General features: G+C 40.5%; 1 non-coding gene across 1 annotated transcript; it reads right to left on the bottom strand.

Moving 5' to 3' along the window:
* Nucleotides 1-1,429: 1,429 nt before the first annotated feature.
* Nucleotides 1,430-1,535, bottom strand: LOC149494138 (small nucleolar RNA R71). The gene has a single exon (XR_016322330.1). It is a non-coding gene; the product is annotated as a small nucleolar RNA R71 (small nucleolar RNA).
* Between the last annotated feature and the right edge of the window lie 5,361 nt (nt 1,536-6,896).

The raw sequence follows: 6,896 nt of genomic DNA, 5'->3' as shown, positions 1-6,896 counted from the left end.
GAGAAGCAGGGGATAACACTGACTTTAGACTGAGGAATGATTCCAATTTATGCCTGGAAATCATGTTGGTCAATGTTTCTCATAAATTTAAGATGTCAATATTCGAAACCTATGATGGAATGATAGAACCCTAGAGTCATCTCACTAATTTTCGAATAATCATGCATATCCAAATGATAGTGGATGCGCTATTATGCTAAGCCTTCCCCATCACTTTGAAAGGACCAACACAAGAATGGTTCTAGATGCTAATAATTGGATCCATCAATAGCTTTGCTCAGCTGGTAGCTTCCTCCAAGGCTTGGTTCATTATATGTATTCTGATAGATGTTAATTCTATAGTGTTTTAATATAGTTTTTATTTGAATTCTAGTAAATTTTTATTGCTTTAATTTGATTTTAAATCACTTTTAGTATAATTATATTCAAAAGCTTCCTTGATCTTTAATCCGCTTGATCTAAGAGAAAATTGCAGAAATTTGGCGCAGAAAAGAACTTTATAATACAAGGCACTTAGCCTTTAGCACGCCCAGGCCGTGTTAAAAAGCACAACCGTGCTAGAAGCCAAGGAAACCAAAGAAGAGACAGAAGAAAGCACGGCCAGGGTGTGCCAAAAGGCACGGCCGTGCTATAATGGGACCAGGGCGTGTCAAGCATAGCACGCCCGTGACAGCTCTAGGCAGACTTCCAGAGAAAAGCACGCCCTTGCCGTGCTAAGTGGCACGCCCGTACTACTGAAGAAGGTAAAAAACGCTGTCAAGTTTTTGGCGCCGTTGTCGGGGATTGGCATATCAATATCAATACGAATTACCCTATTGTTAATTTAGACACTCTTTTTATTTTTATTTAATTTTCTTCTAAGAATCATTCCAGGTGTTTTATGCAAAGAAGATCGAGGAGGACTGAACCTCTAGTCTTTGATCCGGAAATTGAACGAACTTGTCGTCGGCACAACGCTGCAAGAAAAACACGGGAAATAAAACCCGAACAAGAAGCAAACATGGCCGACGACATCGAAAACGAGAATGAAAACTTACTTGGGCCACCACTTCAACATCCGGTCCGTACCTTGAGAGATTATACAACACCTAATCTAAATGGGGCAACCTCAAGTATTACTAGACCCAGGGTAGAAGCTAACAACTTTGAGATTAAACACGCAATCATCCAAATGCTCTCTACCTCGATCCAATATGGGGGCTTGCCTAGTGAAGATCCTAATGCTCACATCACCAATTTTTTGGAAATTTGTGACACATTCAAGCAAAACGGTGTTTCTGAAGATGCAATCAAATTAAGACTTTTCCCATTCACTCTTAGGGATAAAGCGAGATCTTGGTTACAATCGTGTCCCGCTGGAAGTTTCACAACATGGGATGAATTAGCTCAAAAATTCCTGGCTAAATTCTTTCCATCCTCAAAAACCACCAAGTTGCGCAATGAGATAATGACATTCGCTCATCATGATCAAGAGAGCTTGTATGAAGCTTGGGAAAGATTCAAAGACTTGTTAAGAAAGTGCCCACATCACAGTTTGCCCAAGTGGTTACAGGTACAAACGTTCTATAATGCATTATCTCCTAACATAAAAATTACCTTAGATGCAGCTGCAGGTGGATCCTTTGAAAAGAAAGGAATTGATGAAGCATATGAGTTGATAGAGGAAATGGCAAGCAATAGCCATTACCAAAACAATACCGAAAGGAGAAGAACTGCAGGAGTCTATGAAATAGACGCTATTACAGCACTTAATGCCAAGGTAGATAACATGGTAAGGAAATTGGACATGTTAACCACTAATCCTGTAAATTCTGTTATGCAAGTTTGTGATAGGTGCAATGGACAACATGGAATTGGAGAATGCATTATGGACTCTTTAAATCCACAAACTTTAGAGCAAGTGAACTATGTGATGAATCAAGGAAGAAAGAATTACCCTTATTCAAATTCATATGATAACAGATTCAGGAATCATCCTAATCTATCTTATGGTAATCCTAACAATGCCTTGAATGCACCACCTGGTTTCCATCCTCCGGAAAAGAAATCTCATGACGACCTCCTCACTGCTCTTTCCAAATCACACATGGAGTTCATGAATGAAACTAGAGAGAACCATAAAATTCAGCAGGCCGCAATAAGAAATTTGGAGATCCAATTGGGACAATTTGCAAACATGATGGCATCTCAACCTCAAGGTACGTTACCTAGCAACACTGAAAAGAATCCAAAAGAACAAGTGCAGGCTATTACCTTGAGAAGTGGCAAACAATTAGATGAACCACCAAGGAAAGAAAAAGAGGAAAAAGAACAAACAAAGGTGCCTATCATTGACTTAGAGGAAAAAGAAAAGGTAAAACCATATGTTCCCCCTGTTCCCTTTCCACAAAGATTAAAGAAAGCACAAGATGACAAGAGCTTCCTTAAGTTTCTGGATGTGTTTAAGAAGCTCCAAATCAATATTCCTTTTGCTGAAGCTCTTGCTCAAATGCCTAGCTATGCTAAATTCCTAAAAGATATCTTGAGCAAGAAACAAAAAATTGATGATCAAGGAACGGTAATGTTAACCGAGGAGTGCAGTGCGATTATCCAAAACAAACTGCCTCCAAAGTTAAAAGATCCAGGAAGTTTTTCTATCCCTTGTAACATTGGTAATCTTGACTTTGAAAAAGCTTTGGCAGATTTAGGTGCTAGCATCAATCTTATGTCCTATGAAGTTTTTAAGATGCTAGGTATGGGAGAACTCAAGCCAACAAGGATGTCCTTACAACTAGCAGATCGTTCAATTAAATATCCTAGAGGAATTGTAGAAGACGTGCTTGTAAAGGTAGGTACATTCATTTTTCCTGTTGATTTTGTTATTCTTGACATTGATGAAGACAGGGAAGGATCTCTAATTCTGGGAAGGCCTTTTCTTGCAACTGCAAGAGCATTAATTGATGTTTATGAGGGTAAGTTGACTCTAAGAGTTGGACAGGAAGAAATTGTTTTTGATGTACTTAAATCGTGTAAACTTCCTATGGACTATGGAGACTGTTTTAGAATTGATGTTGTTGATGAATGTGTGGAGAACACTTTGCATGTCGAAAATAACATTAATGAACCAAGCACCCTGAATGAAAAAGAAAAGGAATTTCCTAAGCCTGAACTGAAACAACTTCCGCCTCATTTAAAACATGCATTCTTGGGTGAGAACCATTCTTTTCCTGTTATTATTTCTTCTCACTTAACACTTGATCAAGAGAAAAGGTTGTTGCAGGTTCTAAATAGGCACAAGAAAGCATTAGGGTGGCATATCTCGGATCTACAAGGAATAAGTCCAAGCGTGTGCATGCATAAGATCTTGATGGAAGAAGACTACAAACCTTCAATCGAGCACCAGAGGCGATTGAATCCTAACATGAAGGAGATAGTCAAGGCTGAAATCATCAAACTCCTAGATGCCGGTATCATTTATCCGATTTCAGACAGTAATTGGGTAAGTCCTGTCCAAGTTGTTCCAAAGAAGGGAGGTATGACTGTTATCTCTAATGAAAACAATGAACTCATCCCCACAAGAACAGTCACAGGTTGGCGTGTATGCATAGACTATAGAAAACTAAATAAAGCAACACGCAAGGACCATTTTCCCCTTCCCTTTATTGATCAAATTCTTGAGAGACTTGCAGGTTATCCTTTCTATTGTTTTCTAGATGGCTACTCAAGGTACTTCCAAATACCTATAGCCCCTGAAGACCAAGAGAAAACCACATTCACCTGTCCTTATGGCACTTTTGCCTACAGGAGAATGCCTTTTGGGCTATGCAATGCCCCTGCAACCTTTCAAAGGTGCATGATGTCCATCTTTTCTGATATGGTGGAAAAATTTATTGAGGTATTCATGGATGACTTTTCTGTGTTTGGTTCTTCCTTCGATGCATGTCTTCATAACTTATCTTTAGTAATGCAACGATGTGAAGATACTAACCTTGTGTTAAATTGGGAAAAATGTCACTTCATGGTGAGTGAAGGCATAGTCTTAGGGCATAAAATCTCTCAAAAAGGGATTGAAGTAGACAAAGCAAAAATCGAGGTAATTGAAAAACTACCTCCTCCTAACACAGTAAAAGGTATAAGAAGTTTTCTTGGGCATGCAGGGTTTTACAGGAGATTCATAAAGGACTTCTCAAACATCACTAAACCTCTTTGCAATTTGTTAGTTAAAGATGCTCCATTTGATTTTGATAAAGAATGTTTAGATGCTTTTAACAGATTAAAGAAGGAGTTAATCTCAGCCCCGATCATCACTACGCCAGATTGGACTTTACCTTTCGAGCTTATGTGTGATGCTAGTGATCATGCCGTAGGAGCTGTTCTTGGACAGAGAAAAGACAAGAAGTTGCATGTTATTTATTATGCAAGTCGCACATTGAATGATGCGCAATTAAACTATGCAACTACGGAAAAAGAATTGTTGGCTATTGTTTTTGCTTTTGACAAATTCAGGGCATATCTAATTGGAGCTAAAACAATCGTCTACACAGATCACTCCGCCATCAAATACTTGCTGGAAAAGAAAGATGCAAAGCCAAGACTCATTCGTTGGATACTTTTACTGCAAGAATTTGACCTAGAAATTCGCGACAAAAAGGGGACCGAGAACCTCGTTGCTGACCATCTTTCCAGACTTGAATTGGGGGAAGAAGATACAAGCGAGCTACAAATCAATGAAAGCTTTCCTCATGAGCAACTTCTTCTAGTAGCAAATGCTCAAACCCCCTGGTACGCTGACATAGTTAATTATCTTGTTTGCAAAATTCCTCCTCCCAATTTTTCTTATCAACAAAGAAAAAATTTTTTTCATGATATCAAATTCTACTATTGGGAGGAGCCATTTTTGTTCAAGTATTGCAGTGATCAGCTTTTTAGAAGATGTATACCGGAGACTGAAATAGAAAGTGTCCTTAAATTTTGCCATTCAATGGAATGTGGAGGTCACTTTGGAGCAAGCAAAACAGCTGCGCGTATACTAGAAAGTGGTTTGTATTGGCCTAATCTCTTTAAAGATGCTTATAACTATGTTCGTCTTTGTGATCGTTGTCAAAGGTTAGGTAATATTTCGAAGAGACATGAGATGCCCCTAAATAGCATCCTTGAAGTCGAAATCTTCGACGTATGGGGTCTGGACTTCATGGGACCTTTTCCGCCATCATATTCAAATCAATACATTCTAGTGGCGGTGGATTATGTGTCAAAATGGGCAGAGGCTGTCGCTCTTCCAAATAACGATGCCAAAAGTGTAATGAGCTTCATCAAGAAGAACATTTTTACAAGGCATGGCACTCCTAGAGCAATAATCACGGACGGGGGTAAGCATTTTTGCAATAAATATTTAGATTCCCTTCTTGCAAAATATGGTGTCACTCATCGTGTAGGTACTCCATATCACCCTCAAACAAGTGGACAAGTAGAAGTCACTAACCGGGAAATCAAGAAGATAATCGAAATCACTGTTGGACAATCACGAAAGGATTGGTCCAAAAAGCTAGACGATGCTCTATGGGCCTACAGAATGGCATTCAAAACGCCTATAGGTATGTCTCCATATCGCATGGTGTATGGTAAGGCTTGTCATCTTCCTGTAGAGTTAGAACATAAGGCGTTTTGGGCCATTCAATTTCTTAACTTCAATACAAAGGAAGTTGGTCAAAAGCGATTGTTACAGTTAAACATGATGGATGAAATGCGCCTCCATGCTTATGAAAATGCCAAAATATACAAAGATCGCACCAAACAATGGTACGATAAGCGCATTATCATGAGGGATCTGAAGGTAGGCCAGCAGGTATTGCTCTATAACTCTAGGCTCCGGTTATTCCCTGGTAAGTTGCGCTCTAGATGGTCTGGACCATTCACAATCAAGGAAATCTTTCCTCATGGTGCAATTGAAATAGTGGATGGTAAGACAAATCGAAGTTTCAAGGTGAATGCTCAACGTCTGAAAAGCTATCATAATGACAACTTCGAACCCATCAAGAGTGCGATCGGTCTTGCTTAGCCTAAACTAGGATAAGTGCGTCGAACTTAACGACGTTAAACAAAAGTGCTTGTGGGAGACAACCCATCTAATTTTTGTTATGTGTTTTGCTTTATGTTTGATTCCATTCATGCGTTTTGATTTATGTTTTATTTGCAAAAACCCCCAAATTTTCTCCATAATTGTTGTTTTGTTTTAGTTAGAGTTTTTAGGAAAAAGTGGAAATCCAGAAAAGAGCACGCCCTAGCCGTGCTAGGAAGCACGCCCGTGCCATGGGGTGAGGATCCTGCACGCCCAAGCATGCCCAGCAGCACGCCCGTGCGGTTTTTCAAGGTGATGATACTTGAGAGTCAGAAACAAGCAAGCCCGGGCCGTGCTAACTGGCACGCCCGTGCCATTGAAAAGGGACAATCGCACTTGAAGGTCAGAAAAGAGCACGCCCATGGCGTGCTTGTCAGCACGCCCGTGCCAGGTACGCCCTTTCTTTCGTTTTGCAGGTCAGAGGAGAGCACGCCCAGGCCGTGCTTATCAGCACGGCCGTGCCACGATCAGACACCCTCATTTATTGGCGCCCCTATTTAGAGAGCATGCCCAGGCCGTGCTTATCAGCACGGCCGTGCCACGATCAGACACCCTCATTTATTGGCGCCCCTATTTAAAGAGCACGCCTCCAACCGCCCCACTTTCCATCTCGCACGCCCTAGCCGTCACCTCCTCTCTCTCAAACTTTCTCTTTTTTTTTTTTTTTCCTTTCTCTCTCAAATCAAACACCCTCCACACCAAATTTCCAAATAATCATCTCCAACCATGCCTCCTAGATACAAACGTAGCAGACCCGCATCCTCAGTTGCCGCTCGAAAACGCCCAACTGCGCGATCCA

The sequence above is a fragment of the Jatropha curcas genome, chromosome 8 (assembly GCF_041381405.1).
Source record: "Jatropha curcas cultivar XTBG-Jc1 chromosome 8, XTBG_Jcur_1.0, whole genome shotgun sequence".
In the NCBI taxonomy this organism is placed as follows: domain Eukaryota; kingdom Viridiplantae; phylum Streptophyta; class Magnoliopsida; order Malpighiales; family Euphorbiaceae; genus Jatropha; species Jatropha curcas.
This window is presented reverse-complemented; position numbering and strand designations above follow the sequence as displayed.